Source organism: Pleurodeles waltl, chromosome 6 (genome assembly GCF_031143425.1).
Source record: "Pleurodeles waltl isolate 20211129_DDA chromosome 6, aPleWal1.hap1.20221129, whole genome shotgun sequence".
In the NCBI taxonomy this organism is placed as follows: domain Eukaryota; kingdom Metazoa; phylum Chordata; class Amphibia; order Caudata; family Salamandridae; genus Pleurodeles; species Pleurodeles waltl.
In genome coordinates, this window is record NC_090445.1 from 500,688,246 (window position 1) to 500,709,488 (window position 21,243).

Below are 21,243 nucleotides of genomic sequence, written 5' to 3' on the forward strand. Positions count from 1 at the left end.
TACCTGCATAACAGCCAACTAGGACTTAAAAGGATCAGAGACACATCTTGCCCAGCCACTGTTTTGCCTGCACTGCTGGCAAGATGTAAGTCTATGACATTCCTCCCAAGGGTTAGTGAACTCATACATTCTTCAGCTGGTTGACTGAAATGGATTTGATATATCTCAGAAATGTCAGGTCTGTACAATTGATAACATGTGTACCAGTCACATAAGGAAAACCTGTCAATCCAATATGTACACAGCCTTGGCCAAATGTCACTATAAACTATTGGAGGCAGATGTCACAATACAACCTGTCACATTCTATCTCTCACATCAACAGGTCGAGCTGCCACTGGGAACACCGAGACCACCGAAGAGACTGCCACTACCTCCATGGATGAAGCCCTCAGTGACGATAACATTCCTGGACATCTGGACGTTGAGGATGGTCCTGGCCCATCAGGGCAACCTGATCAGATGACACCAGTGAGCCTCACCATGAGCACATGGACTCCTCACGGCCTGGTTGCACCTACATCTCAGGCAGCAATTCACCACCCCCAACCTGTGCAACAAGGACAGTGACTACCATCTTGTGCCTCCCCAGTCCAGGATCCTGAGTCACAGCAACACACCTCTGACAATGATGGTCCTGGAACCAGTGGTAGGGGGCAAGCAGTGCCAAGGGTGCAGGCACGTGGGGATAGGGTGTGTGGGAGGGATGTCATGGGCCAGCAGCATGGGGCCACTGTGAATGGTCCTGCCCCAGACACCATCAGCCATGGCCTTGAAGCCAGTCAACAACCCCAAAGCGTGATGGGCCAGGTACGTACAAACTTTGGGAAATCATGCACTGGCAGAGGGACTTCTGTCGAGAGTCATTGGAAAAGTGGGAGGCCACAAACACCATCCTGGCCTCCCTATCAGGGGTGCTCAGGGAGATTAGCAGTACCCTGATCAGGGACCATGCACAACACCACATCCCTTCCTTTGGCCCAGCAACACCAGGCCCTTCTACATCAGTGGCAGTCACTGGAAAGGAGGCCCTGTCAGGGGATACCCCTTAGACACCCATGCCTCTGTAGCTGCAGAAACCCCCTCAAGCGGGGACATCCACCCAAGACTTCAGGAGGTACAGATGGCAAGACACCAACCACTGCCACCAAGTGACCTCTTTCTGATTTCACTCCTTGTGTACCAATAATTCACTCTGTTGACTGTTCTCCAACCACGTACCATCTTCCATGGTAGTAGGATGCTGGTCTTTGGACTCCAAATGTTGTGGCATCTACTAATATTATTTCATTCGCTATGACTGATCATCTCGCTTTCATCTTCTGTAGCATCAGTTTTTTATTTCCTGCACCAATGTAAGTAAACTCGCCAAGCAGAAAAACATTGCCTGCTTACTTCTGTTCCACATGTTGAAATGCTGATATGTAAGCCTGTGTGATGCACATGAGGAAGACACAAGATGGTAATGGAAGGAGGGATATGTCACAGGTAGTGTCATGCTGAGGATTAATAGCAACACACTAATACAAGTGTGTGGTCACACCAAACATTTTAATGCACTGTACAGCACATACGCTGTCAAAAAGTCTGGACTGTCATAGTCAAGAATGTCTGAACTATATTGAATCAGGCAAGATATGCCAAAGTACCATCCCCCAGAACACAGAAGAAAGGGCTTTGTCAGACCTTGTCTCTTAGAATAGGCTAACAGATTAGTGGATGTTGTCATCAGCTTGGGTCTTATCACATACCAAAACATGGTCTGCCAACATAAAATAAGCTATGGCACAGCCAGAGGGCAGTAAAACAGGCCCTGATCATGGGTCCATCCCATTACAATGGCAAAGCATCTATCGGTATGATACGACCTATGTCAGTGTCAGTCTTCAACGTCCTGAAGGAACTCTCCAACCCCAGCTCCAACACCAATGACATCCCGCCATCCCAAGACGTCTGCGACTCACTAGCCTCCTACTTCTACCACAACATTGCAGACATCCACGACAGCTTCAGCACCCAGACCCCCCCGGCAACCACCAACACCACAGATTCACCTCCAACCAACCTCTGTGATCTCCGGGACCCCCGTCAACGATAACAATACCATAAAATTCATGAACACAATCCACTTCAGCTCTCCATCTGACCCTTGCCCTCACTGCATCCTCAACAAAGAAAACTCCGTCATCGCCCCCCAACTACGGAAGTTCATCAACAGCTCCTTTGAATCCGCCACCTTTCCGGAGAGCTGGAAACACATTGAGATCAACGCCCTCCTCAAAAAACCCATGGCGGACCCAAAGGACCTTAAGAACTTCCGTCCTATCTCCCTGAGCCATGATGGACTAAACCCGGGAAATGGGTACAGAACTGTGAAATGTAGAGATCCCCCAAACAAACCACTTGGACATTGATAGAATGGTACAGCTTTCTGTTGCATTAAACTTGTTCATTGCCATGAGGTGGGACTAAGGCAACATGTGTACCATCAATGGCTCCCACCACATGTGAGATGTGTGCTAAGCCATAGAAGTCAGCCTTCACATGGGTCAAATCCTCACGTTGAGGAAAGTAGACATAGCTGTCCTGGTGTTTCAACAGTGCTGAGAGTACACCCTTCTAAACCAGACTGGCTTGGACATCCCAGCAGATAAAGACACTGTATTTTGGAAGGACCCTGTGGTCAGGAAGTGCAAAGCTACCAAAACTTGTGCAATGGATGGTATGCTGTTTAGATGACGAATAGCAGGCTTCTGATCTGGCTCTAACCGATGACAGAGGTCCACAATTGTTAGCCAAATTAGACAGTAGATCTGGATGATGTTGAGTTCTTCCATTTTCTGAGATCTGGCAGTGGACGACAGACAGGAGGTTGCCTGACCCTTCCCCTCCCTGAGTACCTGGGTGTGATAAGACATGAGTATTGCCATTATTCAATTTGTCCCTTGCAATGTAAAAATATGACAAGGCGTGTATTGAGGCTTGAACATGATACACAGTACCCATCACAACTGATAATCATACAGCAGTCCCATGTCACTCCCTTGCTTTGCCATACATGTGTACACATCATGTAACTGGTCATCAACAATTGTGCAACAAAATATGCCTCTCAGACTGTGACTTGGTGCCCCAAGAATTAACTGTGCCCCAATGCCAATCGCCATATATGCCTAGCAATGTACAACAATGGTGTCTTAGTAGTCGGAGCTACATGACAGGAAAAGACAAGCAGTTATTGATGCGAAACACAACTATTTCGGAAGGTGTCTGAGCCATAGAACACATTTCAGGCCTCTAAAATGGCAGATGCCTGACCTACTCCACAGGAAAATAGGAACAACTCACGACTGCCAGTAGAGTTCATCATGGTGGTCACAACCACTGTGGACACAGCCATATGTTAACGTTGATGCCGGTGGTGGTCGTAGGCCAATGCTGTGTCTGCTGGCTGTAATGGCTGCGTATGTGGTGGACGTGACCACCATGTTCTGCAAAATCCCTCACTTGACTCCTGACGCTGTTGCCAGCAAGACCTCCACCACTTGGTCTGCTGTGTAGCACCTCTGGGAGCAATCATGCCATGTCCAGCAAGGGATAGTGCCCCAGGCTTGTCACCAGAGGAGTTGGATAAGCTAGTGTCTGAGGTCTTACCTCTGCATGAACAGCTCTATGGTGCATCAGAGGAGCTGGTAAGAGCCTCATGTGCACAGTTGTCTCTGTACTTCGACACATATTCCTTCTTCAGAGGCTAGAGTGTGACCATGTGTCAGAATGTGAACTCAAAGCCCTGTCGGTGCAGTCAGTGTGCATTAATGGGGAAGTAAATGTGCATGTATTTGTGTTCAGTGCCATGTGTTGAGTTCTGATACACTGTGGCATATGTATGTATTGAGTGTTCCCTGATCCACCTTGTGCTGGGTGCACATAACTAGGTGAGGTGACATGCCAGCCATCCTCAGACATCTCTTACTTCATGGATATTATCAATGTGATGGCATATGTGTTTGAATGACAGCATGGGCAGTGTATGCATGTTGTATGTGTCAGTTGTGTATAATGTGAGCTATCTGTATGCTGACACAGACATTTCATACCACATGTGATCTTGCTAAACTGTTGTTTGGAAGGCATATCCTGACTTTCTCTGCCCCTCAGGTTGGCACAAAAACACCACATGCCAATTGTCTGTTGGCTACACAATGTACTGTCATGCACGGAAGTGTTGGAAATGAAGTTTCATGTAGGTCTATCTGCTAGCTTACGGAGACCAGGGCCTGTCAAATGTATCTCACTGTATTTATCCAAGTCTGGGCTGGTGTTGAATCACTTTTTATGCATCTGTGGCACCGTGCCCACTATCTGTAAGCCAGCACTTCATGTTATGAGGCCAAATCTTGCCTCAGTGCTAATATACAGCAGATTATGGCTCTGTCCTCTGATAAGAATGTACATGGTTTTAGGGGACAGCTGATGTTATGTGACTAATGTGTACTTGGCAGCTCTGTCAATGTGTGTTTCAGAACCTTGACAGGTCCCTTGATCCCTCAGCCCTGTATCACCTTCATACAGGTTATATGTGTCCTGTGCAGACTGATTGCATTTCTGACATTGCATAAGTGCAAACTGTGTGTTTTTTACTGATAGCCCATGATATGTGACTCAGTTGTCTGGTCACATTGCAGAAAATGTACAATGCATGCCTATGTTATTCTGAAGGTAATCTATGTTTTTATGGACACATAGGTCAAAACGTGTGTTTTGTGTTGATGGTGAGACACACAGGCCCTCCACCCCCTGAAGAGGCATGTATGTATGCATTGTATTTGCACATGACCACACATGGACAGGCTAGACTCTTGCTGTGCCCATCATGCCAATCATGTTATTGTTACCCATGTGTGATGCTACAGTTTGTACTGGGGCAGTAGCCTGTAGGGACTCTATGCAGAGGATCATTCTCACAGATTGTGAGTGTTTTGATGCATTCATGGCTGAGGGGTTTACTTTCCAAAAGCCACATAGGTGTGATATGTCTCATAGTGTTTCTGATCTATGTCAGATTGCTAGAGATTTCAGTCGACCTAGATGTCAGTTGACCTACCTAGTCAGTACAGGGCCTGATCTGGGTAGTGGGTAGGTCTGCATATTAGGAAGTGTTTGTAGTCATCTCCCTGTAATCAATGACTGCTATATGCCACACTTGGGATGTATGGGGAAGACAGGATGTTCTCATCTTAATATACTGACATGTATGTGACTCAGCCATTTTGGATGGGACTTGACATAATTTCTTGTCTTGTCGTTTGCATTCATGCAGGTCATGTGTCAAGGTATATGTGTATGTAGACATCTTCCAACCAGGAGCTAATCATCTTCAGGTTATGATGGGTGTTGGTGCCTCACTGCAGTTTGTGATGTGTAGGTGTCCATCATACATATGACATGGCTTACATAGCCATTTGTGTACAGTTGTAGCAAACTACTTCCCCTTGGTGAATGGGGGATATTTCAATTGACATGAACGATGAGTCATCAGTGTTACCAATATTCTTTGTGCCTACATGTCAGCATGTGTCCCTTTCTCATTTCTATGCTGCAGTTCCATGCATGTTCTACCTATGTTGATGGGATGATGTCTGTATTCCATCACATATATAAACATTGGAAACTGTTAGTGGTATAGTAAATCTACAATGGGAGTCAATTTCATGTGGTGCCACAGACAAGAGTTGCCACCACTGTTCATTGTTTGACATCTACCTTAAAGCATCATAGTATGTTGTAGAGTTCCTTCACGACGTTGAAAAGCTCCTTGTGGCTGTTTACATTGTTGTTGATTTGGTCTTTGAAGGCGGTTATCTTGGCGGCTCGGATGAGTTAGTGGTGTCTCCGGATGGTGTTTTTGAAAGCTGTGTGGTTTGATAGAGTATGATCTTGGCTCTACTTTCTTTCGAGTCTTCGGCAGGTTTGCTTAGATCTGTGGAGGTTGGTGGTAAACCAGAAGGCCTTTCTGTCGGTGCGTCTGTTGGAGGGATTCTTGATTGCGGCAAGAGTATTGGCACAGGTGTCGACCCATTGCTTGAAATTGCGGGCAGCCGCATCAATGTCGGTGGTGTCTATGGGAGGGTTCCTGGAGAGGGTCACAATAAGTTGGTCTTCGCGACCATGTTCCAACTTCGGTAAGGGATCCGTTGTGGGTGGTGGTGTGTTGTGGGTTTGTTGAAGGAGAAGTGGATGCAGCGGTGATCTGTCCAGTGGAGTTCAGTGGTGTGGCTGAAGGTCAGTTGTTCCACTTGTAGACATGAATCTGATTCTCTCACATTCTTTGACAGATAGTTCAAGATAACTGTCAAAGACAATGTTCAGTTCTTGCAATGTGCACACTGACTTTGATATTTGTAAAACAGTCTGAACGATCTCTCCGAAGATTTGCATGGATGAAATCTTGACCATTCGCAATTGGGAATTATAGTCCACAGCAGTTTTCAATAAGGACACCTTTTTAAACTGAAATTATTCAGTGAAAGGTGTTTTTTTTAGCTCCTGTATGAGTTTGTGCTTCACTGGTTAGGTTGCAGCATCTCCATCAAAGAATATCCTTGATAAATGTACTCCTTTCGTTTGCTACATCCATAACTTGATGTGCTTGCAAAAGTTGTTTTTTGTAGACTATTTTGTAGTGGCTGGTTGGAAAAAAAACTGCTACTATGGCAATTAAAGCATGGAAGTTTAGCTTTAGTGATTAAGTCAAACAGCTTTTTCTCTATCAATACAAATCTCTCTTGCTTCAGTTCTGCACGTTCGATCCATGTTCCAGAACATCTAGTAGACGTGTCTTTATATTGTTATCCACCCATTGTTTGGTCACGAAGTTGTGTAGTCGCACAGGCTGAGTCATTTCAAAGAGGTTTCCTTGTTGCCGCATGAAATGAGGAAGGCAGTAAACATTTTTATTTTAAGCGTTCCCCTTTTTATCCCACAAGTTTATGGTGAGGAACAGTTTCATGAAGGTCCATTAATTTTGAATTTGTTATCTCTTTGACAACATTGCAAATAGAAAGGACTTCATGGTAAACTAGCTGCCATTGAGCAACATATTCACGTCTGACCAACAATTCCCTTGAAGCTTTTCTGTGATCTCTGAATCATCTGTTCCAGTTCCATATCTGGAGCCACATCATTGAACCTTCCCCCTCTGTCTTTTACTACAAAATGTCTTTGGATGACTTTTCTGTAGAGGTATTGTTTTTCCACCTGTATCTTCTTCACACTTTCCAAATACAAGGGCCCATACCTCAGGTAGTTTACACAATCAAATTTGTAAAACACAATAATCAGTGACTCCACAATCTTCATGTGCAGCTCTTAATCATCTTCCCAATCACCATGTACCAAGTTTCTCACTAGAGCTACCATGTGTAAAACATCGCCCAAGTAATTGCTTAGTTATGATTTTTCTTCACATTCATTGGCAAACTCTTCAAACTTGGTTTTCATGTTTTCCAATTTTGAACTGAGTGTATTGAACATTGCCTAGCTTTGCATTATGTCTTTTGAATGAAGTGCACCCTGTACCTTGTTCACTTCTGAGATAAGATGTGCAAAACATAATTTGTCGTTCTTGTTTCAGAAAGCATTCCAACGCATTGTTTCTATAGTCTCAGATATGATGAGCATGCCTTATACCGAACAAACATAATTGAGTCCCGCTCATTACTGACTGGACAGTTTTGATTCTAAAGATTTCAGCCCCAATAAGTGCATCATCTATGCCACATTCACTGAGGTAACTTCCTGCACTCTGCAACACAACTTTTGTCACGTGGAAAACACCCATCTTTAGATAAAGATCATCAAATTCTACTGGATTGCTCATAAAAATGTCACATACAATACAGTAAACACCTTCATTGCAGAATATTGGCAGGATATGCTGGTTTTCAAGCTGAGCATGAACATTTTGGAAATATTTTAGAGCTGTGTATACTGTTGCATGGTTTGTGACTGGAAATGGTAATACTGTTAAAAATCCAACCTTCTTCAGGGGAACGTTACTCTGGGAGATCAGAGCATGAATTCCAGCCAACAGAGGAACGTGCTTTTTTTCACCCTTCAGTCCACACCGAATAAGCAATATGATAAACTCAATTAAACCAGCTTAGGGGACCGCAGCATCAGGTAGGAAAAGATCCATGTCCTCAGCCACTCTGAAACTTTTTGATAGACTGAGATGTGTGTGATGGCTTGTACTAATTTTGCACATGTTGACAAGACAGTTGGGTTATCCCCTTCTGTGCCGCGGGCGTAATGGTTACATCCTGCGGCACAGTGCTGCTGTGCCCAGGACGTAACCATTACGTCCTGGGCACACAGCCCAGAGGGAGAACTAGCGCTCCCTCTGTGGGGTTCCCACCACCCCCCCAAGGCAGAGATGGAAGGGGAAGCCTTTCCCCTTCCACCCCTGATGCCCCCCACCCCCCCTGTGACATCAGCACGCGATCGCGCGCTGTTTGTCATAGGGCCTCCTCCCATCAATCGGAAGAGAAATGCTTTGCATTTCTCTTCCTATCACGTAGGGGAGGCCGAGAGAGGCTTCAAAGGGAAGGAAAGTTATTTCCTTCCTTATGAAGTCTCTCCCTGCGTTTTGGCAGCCGGATTAAAAGAAATCCGGCTGTCAAAACGCCCACTAGACACCAGGGATTTTATTTAAAAAAGGAAATTGGAATGAGGGAGCGACCCCTTGGGCAAGGGTCGCTCCCAGGGGTGGCATTTTTTTTAAGGCCTTTTCTGGCCCCCCTGGGGGCAGATCGGCCTATTATTAGGCCGATCTGCCCCCAGGGGGCAGAAACCTCTAGGCACCAGGGATAATTTTTTTTTTTTTTTTTTGATTTTGTTTAGTTTTTTGTTTTAGAGGTGGGGAGCGATCTCTTAGGCAAGGGTCGCTCCCATAGGGGGCAAATTATATTTAGGCCATTTCTGCCCGCCTTGGGGGCAGATTGGCCTATTTTTATGAGGCCAATCTGCCCCCAAGGAGGACAGAAACCACTAGACACCAAGGATTTTATTTTATTTTTTTGTGAATTTCACGTAAGGGGACCGACCCCTTAGGCAAGGGTCGTTCCCCTGGGGGCAAATTTATTTTAGGCCATTTCTGCCCCCCAAGGGGGCAGATCAGCCTATTTTAATTAGGCCAATCTGCCCGCAAGGGGGGCAGAAACCAATAGGCACCGGGGATTTTTGTTGTTGTTGTTGTTTTACAGATGGGGAGCGTCCCCTTAGGCAAGGGTCGCTCCCCTGGAGGGGCAAATTGTATTTAGACCATTTCTGCCCGCTTTGGGGGCAGATCGGCTGATTTTAGGTCAATCTGCCCCCAAGGGGGGCAGAAACCACTAGGCACCAGGGATCTTTTTTTTTGCGCCGTCACACAAGGGGAGCGACCCCGTAGGCAAGGGTCGCTTCCCGGGGGGCACATTTATTTTAGGCCATTTCTGCCCCCCCTGGTGGCAGATCAGCCTATTGTTATTAGGCCCATATGCCACCGGGGGGACAGAAACCACTAGGCGCCAGGGTTAATTTTTTATTTGTGTTTTTTTTTTTTGTTTGTTTGTTTTTTTAGAGATGGGGAGCGACCCCATAGGCAAGGGTCGCTCCCCTGGAGGGGCAAATTTTATTTAGACCATTTCTGCCCACTCTGGGGGCAGATCGCCCGATTTTAGGTCAATCTGCCTCCAAGGGGGACAGAAACCATTTGGCACGAGGGATCTTTTTTTTTTGCGCCGTCACGCAAGGGGAGCGACCCCGTAGGCAAGGGTCGCTCCCCGGGGGGTTTGGGGGCAAATTTATGTTAGGCCATTTCTGCCCCCCTCTGGGGGCAGATCGGCCTATTGTTATTAGGCCAGTCTGCCCCCAGGGAGGGCAGAAACCTCTAGGCGCCAGGGCACATTTGTTTTTTTTTTGTTTGTTTTTTTAGAGATGGGGAGCGACCCCTTAGGCAAGGGTCGCTCCCCTGGAGGGGCAAATTGTATTTAGGCCATTTCTGCCTGCTTTGCGGGCAGACCGGCCAATTTTAGGTCAATCTGCTCCCAAGGGGGGCAGAAACCACTAGGCACCAGGGATCTTTTTTTTTGCGTCGTCAAGCAAGGGGAGCAACCCCGTAGGGAAGGGTCACTCCCCAGGGGGGAGAGGGTGCAAATTTATTTTAGGCCATTTCTGCCCCCCCTGGGGCCGGCTGAGCTAGAGGCCAAAATCCACAGGTAGGCACTTTTCAAAAAACACCTCTGTTTTCTGTGAAAAAATGGGATGTGTCCACGTTGTTTTTTGGGCCATTTACTTTTGTGGGCGCTAGGCCCACCCACACAAGTGAGGTACAATTTTTATCGGGAGACTTGGGGGAACACTGGGTGGAAGGACATTTGTGGCTCCTCTCAGACCCCAGAACTTTCTTTCACCGAAATGAGAGGAAAAAGTGTTTTTTTTTGGCAACATTTTGAGGTTTACAAAGGATTCTGGGTAACAGAACCTGGTCAGAGCCCCACAAGTCACCCCATCCTGGATTCCCCTAGGTGTCTAGTTTTCAGAAATGTGCTGGTTTGGTAGGTTTCCCCAGGTGCCGGCTGAGCTAGAGGCCAAAATCCACAGGTAGGCACTGTTTCTGTGAAAAAATGTGATGTGTCCATGTTGTGTTTTGGGCCATTTTCTTTCGTGGGCGCTAGGCCTACCCACACAAGTGAGGTACCATTTTTATCGGGAGACTTTGGGGAACGCTGCGTGGAAGGAAATTTGTGGCTCCTCTCAGATTCCAGAACTTTCTGTCACCGAAATGTGAGGGAAATGTGTTTTTTTAGCCAAATTTTGAGGTTTGCAAAGGATTCTGGGTAACAGAACCAGGTCAGAGCCCCACAAGTCACCCCATCTTGGATTTCCCTAAGTCTCTAGTTTTAAGAAATGCACAGGTTTGGTAGGTTTCCCCAGGTGCCGGCTGAGCTAGAGGCCAAAATCTACAGGTAGGCACTTTGCAAAAAAAACCTCTGTTTTCTGTCAAAAAATGGGATGTGTCCACGTTTTGTTGTGGGGCATTTCCTGGCGCGGGAGCTAGGCCTACCCACACAAGTGAGATATCATTTTTATCGGGAGACTTGGGGGAACGCTGGGTGGAAGGAAATTTGTGGCTCCTCTCAGATTCCAGAACTTTCTGTCACCGAAATGTGAGGAAAATGTGTTTTTTTAGCCAAATTATTAGGTTTGCAAATTATTCTGGGTAACAGAACCTGGTCAGAGCCCCACAAGTCACCCCATCTTGGATTCCCCTAGGTCTCTAGTTTTAAAAAATGCACAGGTTTGGTAGGTTTCCCTAGGTGCCGGCTGAGCTAGAGGCCAAAATCTCCAGTTAGGCACTTTGCAAAAAACACCTCTGTTTTCTGTCAAAAAATGGGATGTGTCCACGTTGTGTTTTGGGGCACTTCCTGTCGCGGGCGCTAGGCCTACCCACACAAGTGAGGTACCATTTTTATCGGGAGACTTGCGGTAACGCTGGGTGGAAGGACATTTGTGGCTCCTCTCAGATTCCAGAACTTTCTGTCACCGAAATGAGAGGAAAAGTGCTTTTTTGGCAAAATGTTGAGGTTTGCAAAGGATTCTGGGTAACAGAACCTTGTCAGAGACCCACAAGTCACCCCATCTTGGATTCCCCTAGGTGTCTAGTTTTCAGAAATGTGCTGGTTTGCTAGGTTTCCCCAGGTGCCAGCTAAGCTAGAGGCCAAAATCCACAGGTAGGCACTGTTTTCTTTGAAAAAATGTGATGTGTCCATGTTGTGTTTTGGGCCATTTCCTTTCATTTTTATTGGGAGACTTGGGGGAACATAGAATAGCAAAACAAGTGTTATTGCCCCTTGTCTTTCTCTACATTTTTTCCTTTCAAATATAAGACAGTATGTAAAAAAGACATCTATTTGAGAAATGCCTTGTAATTCACATGCTAGTATGGGCACCCTGGAATTCAGAGATGCAAATAACCACTGCTCCTCAACACCTTATCTTGTGCCCATTTTGGAAATACAAAGGTTTTCTTGATAGCTATTTTTTACTCTTTATATTTCAGCAAATGAATTGCTGTATACCCGGTATAGAATGAAAACCCACTGCAGGGTGCAGGACATTTATTGGCTCTGGGTACCTAGAGTTCTTGATGAACCTACAAGCCCTATATATCCCCACAACCAGAAGAGTCCAGCAGACATAATGGTATATTGCTTTAAAAAATATGACATTGCAGGAAAAAGTTACAGAGTTAAACGTAGAGAAAAATTGCAGATTTTTTCACCTCAATTTAAATATTGTTTTTTTTCAGTTGTTATTTTCTGTAGGAAACCCTTGTAGGATCTACACAAATTACCCCTTGCTGAATTCAGAATTTTTCCTACTTTTCATAAATGTTTCGGTTTCTGGGTTCCAGCATTGGTTACATGCCCATTTCTGTCACTGAGTTGAAGGAGGCTGAAAGCACAAAAAATCGTAAAAATGGGGTGTGTCCCAGTAAAATGCCAAAATTGTGTTGAAAAATTGGGTTTTCTGATTCAAGTCTGCCTGTTCCTGAAAGCTGGGAAGCAGGTTATTTTAGCACAGCAAACCCTTTGTTGATGCCATTTTCAGGGGAAAACCACAAGCCTTCTTCTGCAGCCCCTTTTCCCCATTTTTTTGAAAAAAACTAAATTTTCATTGTATTTTGGCTAATTTCTTGGCCTCCTTCTGGGGAACCCACAAAGTCTGGGTACCTCTAGAATCCCTAGGATGTTGGCAAAAAGGACACAAATTTGTGAGGGCCTAAGCGCGAACAGCCCCAAATAGCCAAATAAAAGCCTTGGCACAGGAGGGGGAAAAGGCCTGGCACCGTAGGGGTTATCAGTTTGCAGCTTTGTTTGTTTATGCCTACCACTGACATTGTTTGTATTCCAGCAGCTACTTCATAGGTACATCTTGAAAAAGTACCATGGCAGTGTCATGTATGCTGAACGTTCCAGACAAAGAAGAGATGTCTTCAAAATCAAAATTATCAAGCACAGCAATTGCAATTCCTTTCCTGATAAAGTGACTTGGAAGTGGTATGCTGTCGTATTCACAAGATTTTACAGCATTAATTGCTTACAAGTTCCTGCTCTGTACTATGTCATTATAACTTGTTGATATACCAATCCTATGCATTGGAGTGATTAGCTCTCTACTTTTGCACTTGTCATAGACTGCCTGGGCTGTCATCATGTGTAGCAGAGGTTTCTTTTTTACGTGATGTAATTCATAAAACATGATTTGGAAGAAACAATAGATTTGCACAGCATAAGCCTGTTGGTTTAGGGAATTGACTTCCACTTCTTCACTTATATCTTCAAAGTGATCATCAATGTTGTCGGCTTTTGTCCCGAACTCAAGAACTTAAGTTTGTAACAGTTTTGCTTCGCTGATATTAACCAATGACGTAAAAAACTTGAACACAACATCAGTCATTCTTGTTGACTCCCATGATTTGCTGAGCTCGGGGACATCACAAAATTTGTCATTAAGTCAAAAATCTAAATCTTTCAGGACATTTTGGAAAATGGTTCCTGATGATTTTTTTGCATCCTGTGATCTTATTTTGGCAACAAGAACTTCAAGAGTCAAATCAGCAGAGAACGCCATAAGTGGTTCATTTTTTTTGTTAGAATGACAAAAACAAATTCTGTCATTTTACATTCTCACCAGAAAAATCTTAATTTCATTACTATGGATGAATACAGTTTCATCAATGTTGACCATTATTTCTCTGATCTCACTGAGTGTGAACCCGTAGCCGGCACCCAAGACTGGCTTTGTAACTTAATTTGCTTTTTCAAAGAGCGCAAATTTAACTGAAGGCTGATGGTTATGTTGCTGATGGGAGCTCATTGTACATTCATTTTTAAGAAGGTATGCACACATGCAGTTTGGTTGGGCATACAAATCCGCTGCAAATACATTCACCTCGCTGTTTAGATCAGCTACCCTGCTAAAAACGTCATCTTGGAAGAAACTAGCTGCAGATAAAAATATGTTTACCCTTTGAGACTTACATACTCTGTAATTTGTTCTTAATCAGTCCCTTAGGCCCTTGTTCTGGCTAAAGCCACAGATAACACATTGAAAATCTTCTGCTTTCTGATCAGTTGATGGAGGTGGACGAGGGATAGCCATCGATCTTCTCAGAGGATGGGCATTGGGTTTGGTTGTCGGTATTCACTGGTTTCTGATATTTTGTGACACATTTTCTCTAAGCCTTTTTCCATTGTATACAACTTGTAGCACTTGTTACAATGATAAAATATTTGACCCTTTTTCACCTATCAGTTTTAATTTTTTGTGAACTTCGTCTTTGCTTATTTCTGCAACATTTCAAACACTCCTCTGTCCAGCCGCAGTTGATGTTTGCTTTTCTTTCAGATTTGTTTGGCATATCACACATTTCTTTGTTGAAGAAGTCCTCAGATTTTGTAGTTAGCAACACTCTGTCAGGAGATAAAGGTACAGAACACTTCTGGACATGTTGATTCTTTGCCAGGAAGAAGAACTGCTGTGCTGCCCCTCAGCTGAACTGCTGCTCTGAAGGAGTTGATACCCTGCTCTGCTGACTTGCTGCCTGCTGCCCTCTTATCTGGACGAAAAAGACGGACCTGCCTCAGCTGAACCCACAGTGACTCCAAGGGCTTGTTGGCTGGCCTCCTGATCTGAAGCCTGAGGGACATAACAAGCTTACAATAACCTTAAATCTACAGCTGGACTTGGCCATTTGTGAGTATTCCTTGATGCAGGCCTTCGCATTCTTTGTTGACAGGATCCTCGACGACGATGACGGACTCTGCATTGCAGCCCTCCAGTACCTCAGAACTGAGGCATCTCTCCAACTGAGCAATGCCTCTCTTACTACAGACTTTGCACTTAGAGATCTCATCAATGGTATCCTTGATATCGACAGAACAGGACATCACACCTCAGCCTCACTGCATCTCAGAACCATTGCTTAGCCTCGGCTGTGCAATGCAGCTTCGACGCAGATCTATGCAAAGCTCCGCACCCAAGATTTAAGGTATTCTGTTCAGCAGGCCTAATTGAGTCCCTGTTGTCAGCCACCCTCCGTCATGATCAGCCTGAACTTATGACTTTGTTCAACTTTGTTCTGGTCTGGCACAACCGGAAATCCACAGTTGAGGCTTTATTCCTTTTAGGGCTATTTTATCAAAAAAATATTTTGTGTGGTGTTTTCACTGTTTTACTGTTTGAAGTGTTGCACAAATTCTTTGAACATTGCCTTTAAGTTAAGCCTGATTACTCTGTGCCAAGCTACCAGGGGACTGAGTACAGGGTAATTTGCGGTTGGCTTGTGCCTTACCATGACTAGAATTGTAACTGCTGCTTGACCAAGGCTCACACCCCAGTTAACCAGTAACCCAAATTCTAACACATGTGCACAAACAAGGTGATAAAATGGGGAAACTGTTAGAATGGTTGGTCAATAGAGATGCCTCTATTAGATTCATCCTATTGATCCATACTGATTTTCCATGGTATTTCTCCGATAGTCACTTAGTACTATAGGTGCTTGTATTGAATGATTCCTCCTCCAGCTATTGAGGACTCTTGTACAAAAATCAATGCTATATCCATGCCAGGTCTCTCCAGCGAGGCTTGTGCTGAACTGGACATCCCAGCCACCATCAAGGAAATACTGGCAGTGAGTGCTGCCTCTCCCTCCAGAAAATCCCAGGCCCCATTGGCATCCCTACAGAATTCCTAAAGCGTCTGTGGTAGCACTCCACTTACTGAATATGTCAACGGCGACTCCTCCGCTATGGTGGAGAAGCATCACCCCCACCAGCAGCAAACAATGAAACAATGAAACAATGCTCATTATCGTTTTATTTTTGAATGCGCAGGGCCATGTGGTGATGACAGCCATGGAGGGGAGTGATGTGCACTCCCCTCACTGGTCATGTATGTTTGGCCTGCCGTCTTGGGCCGGCGAAACACACATGCGCACTGTGCTCTTCCCAATCCAGCACTGTGTTGCCAGGTTGGAGAGAGCAGGCATAGGCTCCCAGTTTGCCTGAGAACAACAAGCCAGGGTGCTCCGGCCAATCCTAATGCTGCTTTCATGCAGCATTAGGATTGTCCTCAGGGAAGGCTGGGAGCCTGTGCCTGCAGTGATTAAGGAAAGTGTTTTTTATTATTTTATTTTTTTAATTTAATGTTTGTTTATTTATTTTCCAACTTGAGGGGTTCCTCTGGCCTGATGAGTCAGAAGATATAGTATCACTCTGTGCAAATGACTTGCTGCTCTACATACTGAAGGGAGACAGCTCATTGTCAAGGCTACAGAAGATATTCTGGATTATTTGTAGGCATCAGGCCTTGTGATTAACTGGCATAAGTCAATTTTCGTACAGATACTAGACAATAGATCACAGCCCACTTTGTGTCTCTCCATGCAGATGGTAGACGATCACTTCAGGTATTGGGGCATAACAGTCACTCTGCATGTATGAGAGATTAGACCTGCGGTAGCCTCCTTTTACGAAGCAGTATTGTAATGTGATATACTGGCAACAACTCTATGACCTAACTGCTGGGGCAATCCAGATGCCCGGGACCCGTTGTCCAAGAGTGGGGATACTGTGTATCATGGAAGGGTATCATGGTTTTTATGGACATGTGAGCTTCAACCAGAGCACAACGGACGCTGGCTGGCATTGGCTTTTTGGTCTCTAAATTTGACATAGCCTGGCACTGGAGCCAGGCAACAATCTGCCAGTCAAGGAGTGGCTAGATGGTATGAAATACTGCACCATGCAGAATGTATGTGTTGACCTGGCCCGTTCCACTGGGTCATTCCCCAAACTTTTTGCCTTCTCCTAATTTTTCTGATTTTCTGACCCTTATTGGCTGACGTTATGACTCTGGTCACTTCATCACTGCTAATCAGTGTCAAGTGCATGTGCTCTCCCTTGTAAACTAGGTATGATTGGCTTATATCTGATTGGCACATTTAATTTACCTATAAGTCCCTTGAACAGTGGTATCCCTATACCCAGAACCTGTAAATTAAATGCTACTAGTGGGCCTGCAGAGCAGCTTGCGCCACTCACAGAAGTAGCCTTTCAAACTTATCCCAGGCCAACTAGTGCAGGACCTGTGTGTGAAGTTTACTTTTACAGGGACCTGGCATCTAAATGTACTTACCAGGCCCAGAACTCCCCTTTTACTATATATAAGTCACCCCTAAGGTATGCCCTAGCTAGCCCTATGAGCAGGGTGCTATATAAGTAGAAGGCAGGACATGGGCCTTGTAGCGTAGCCTGTTATGGTAGTGACAAAAAGCCTATTTTGGTTTCTCACTGCTGTGAGTGGTGCTTTCTCATAGGATTGCATTGGAAATACTCTGCCTTATGTCTAGGGGGTATTGTCTGATTTCTGAGGGGTAGTGTAGGCATGTTTGGCATGGGTGTAACAGTGATAAGAAATGCTGCTTACTGGTGTAGAAAGTGAGCATTTCTCTGTGCTTATGGCTCTGGTGTTTTGCAGCATGACTCTAATCCACGTCTGGGCAGAGTGACAATTGCGCTTTGTGCATACTTTTTAGACAGCCATGTGACTACTGTTGAATTCTGCAGAGTAACAGCACTGTGTAACATTCTGACAACTGCTTAGGTAGCAGGTTATTAATGACATGTTGTGTTTGGTCTAATGATATTGTGTACAATAGAGTTTATTTTTCTAAAATTTGGTGTTGTGTTTCCTTTGTGGTTGGGATAGTGCATCACATGTGTTGTGTGTTTTCTGCAAACGCTTTACACATTGCCTCTGGGATAGGCCTGACTGCTCTTGCCAAACTACCAAGGGGGTGAACAGGGGTTATCTTGGATGTGTAACTCCCTCGCTCCGACTAGAGTGGGTGGTTTCTGCGTGGCTTTGGTGTATACCCTAGCCAACCAGAAACCCCACTTCTAACAGTATGATATGCATGTTCAGGGTTTGTGAATTATACGGAATTTTGGAGCCCTTGGGCTTCATATCAAGACCTCTTTTATACCATATGTATGAATGGGATAAGGATGAGTGAAGTGTTTGTATACGTGATATAACACTGTGCATCCTTTGCATGGGCTCAATGCTAAACGTAATACACCGTCTTGTGGATTTACTGTCTGCGTAGGAAGTAAAAATTATTGATACAACAGCAAAAATGAGTGAAGTTATAGACAATTCGGCTTTCTATTAAGAACTGGAACTTTCAATATGCCTTTTTATAATTCGTGTTCCTCATTTTCACCATTTTGTGAATGTAAATTGCAAAGCTTTCCTTTACGATTGTGTCGTATGTCCTATGCTAATGTAAGCCCTCATCTCTATATTTCAAGAATAGTGAACAAGAGAATAAAGAGAAAGAGAGAAGAATGATTAATTACTTTGTTAATGTTGTTTTATTATTATTTGGCAATGTTCAGTTCCTATATGTCATCAAATTCACAGAAACACTTTGTTAAAAAATGGAAAAAGAGAAACTGCAAACAACCTGAATTTTGTGACTGAGAACATCCAGAAACATTGATGCAAACCAGACTGGTGGAATGGATAATTATAGGAGTTGGTCATTATGAAAAGATAAATATGATGGTCAGCAACAGCATCTACATCATGCCAGGAGCAGTGCAACTAGGGGAGTACTTAAAAGCTATGTTTGAAGAGTATTGAGTGGTGCTAGCGCAGGTGTGTTAATACAACTCATTAATGAGTGTCCATGTATTCTAAATAAGGGGTTTGTGTCGAAAATACAATAATGTAGAAAAATAATGCACGCATTTGCTAATGTGATTACGAAGAGTGACCACCATTGTTCACAAAGTGTACTTATTAGTAGATTAATAATGTAACATTTTGAATATATGTTTGACTAATGTAGTAATATGTCATATTAAAAGTTATGCATTATGTCCTAGCTTTATTAATTGTAGGCCTTAACTTGGTGAATGCCTTGGCCTACTTGCTAGGACTCATGTCAAAGCTGTATTTCTTAAAGTTGAATAAATGACTGTGCTAGAGAGTTAAAAGTGTAATTTTCCATTATGCATTGTTTAAATGTGCTCATAACTAAAGGTTCTCATGAGAACTGACTGCTAGAAAATGCTGTTCTTGCTAATGTAACATTTTGTGTGTAATGTGTGTGAGACTGACTTTCTCAGGAGAAGAACAATGGAGATACTGTCTGGAGTAGAAGCTGCAACAATATTGTTACCTGACAAGCCGGATGATGAGGACATTGTAGGACAAACCAATCAACAATTTGTGAAGGGAGTAATAGTAGAATTCATAGATTTGGAGGTTTAGTTTTATTGGACAAAGTGTGAACATGGGATTAACTGTAATAGTTTTAATTTAACAGAACTGCACGGAAAATAACCAAGCATTCTACATTTGCCATAGCTTAGTCTTGCCCATTTTGCATCTTGACAAGAGACATGCTTAACTTTACTGCTTAAAGTCTTTGCGTTTCCTGAACTTTGATGCTGAATCCTGATTGTCTTGCTGATCGACTGATGTCCTGAGGACGAAGACTGACTCTGCTTGCTGATCCACACTGAAGATAGGTATTATGAAATAGACTGTTGACTATCATGTGTATTTGTTTTTCCTTTTTAGGTACCAACTGCACTGCTTTGATAGAGCCATATTTAGATTGTTTCCAAATTGTTGTTACTAAATTGTTTTGCATGAAACCCAACATGCTGATGCTACTCTGATGTTAGTTAAGGATCCTCACTAATGGAATCCTGCTAATTGGGAACAATGCTTGATGAATTTCTCCGCTGAATTCGAATGTGCGTAATTATTCAGACGCAGTTGACTTTGTTATTAATTTGCACTGTAACCTTAGAATGTGTTGTAGTTCGAGCTTTGATTAGATTACGTTTTTTCCACCACTTTAGACAGCCAGTATTGTTTCTGTGTGTGTTTCATTTGATTTTTAGATTAATCTGCATGACTTCAGCATTGTTAATATAGGGAAATAAATATTCTAACTTTTACTAAAAGGTGTGGTTATTCATGACTGAAAGGTCATGGTGTGTGACAATTACCGACTCTAATGATTATTGATGTTATTGATTAATGCTGATTATTGATATTGTGTATTGGTTATTGATTATTGATTCGCATGTAATGGAGCTATGGTAAGAACATATTAACTGCGAGTCAAAAGGTTCATCAACCTATTTGCGTCCCCTTGTAAGTTTACTTATTAAGGTCAGACGCACTGACAGAGATGGTAGCAGAGGATGGTTAGTCTCCTTAAGAGCTTATCATAGATGTCCAGTACAGAGTATCAGGTGCTAACCGTGGTGGTAAGGAGAGGTGAAGATTCGTCTCATTAAGAGCCCATGATAGATGTACAGAGATAGTAACAGAGGTGAAGGTTCATTATTATCGAGATTTGGATTATGTTTTTCAATTATGGTAATTGGAGAAAAAATGTTTCCTTAAGTCCAAAAATGACTTTCCAATAATCCTGGATCCTGCTAATGGTTGTTTGATGATGTTCTCGGCGTTCTACTGACAGTGTGAATGAAGTAGGTTGCACTTGCACAGCATATGCAAATCGCGTGTAAATTGTGAGGTTTGTGAGGGTTTAGGGAGTTTGCCTACTCCAAATGAAGTTGTAGAAGGAGTGTGCATACTCTGCAATGTGAGAGTAGGGAAGTCGTCGAACTTCACGTGTGTGGCGCTTTATGCTCATAAATTGTCCACATGGTTGTTGATGTACGGACCCTGCGTGGTCTAAGACTCCGGAGTATATTGAAAAGTGTATGAGACACTTGGCTTTATGTTGTAATCTGTCTGGTTTAGTAGGTAGATGGGGCGTGGTCAACAAGTCAGTGTGTGAGTCAAGGTGAGTGAAAGAAACTTTTAACTGAGATTTGGCGAGTTCTATGTGAACCAGGACAGACCTACTGATCAGTTGAGAGTAAAATTTGCGGATTGATTTTTGCTTGCGAATCAGGGAGACCGAGAATGAAAGAGTAGCTGAAAGTGCGGGAAGAGCAATCAGTGAAAAATCCATAAGGTGAACAGGAAGCAATGTTACAGAGTATAGTGAGGGAAGGTCATAATGAAGATGCTCAAATAGTCTCTTCTGTGGGACAGATTTTTGACAGATCAAGATCATTGCTAGAGCTTAGTCCATTT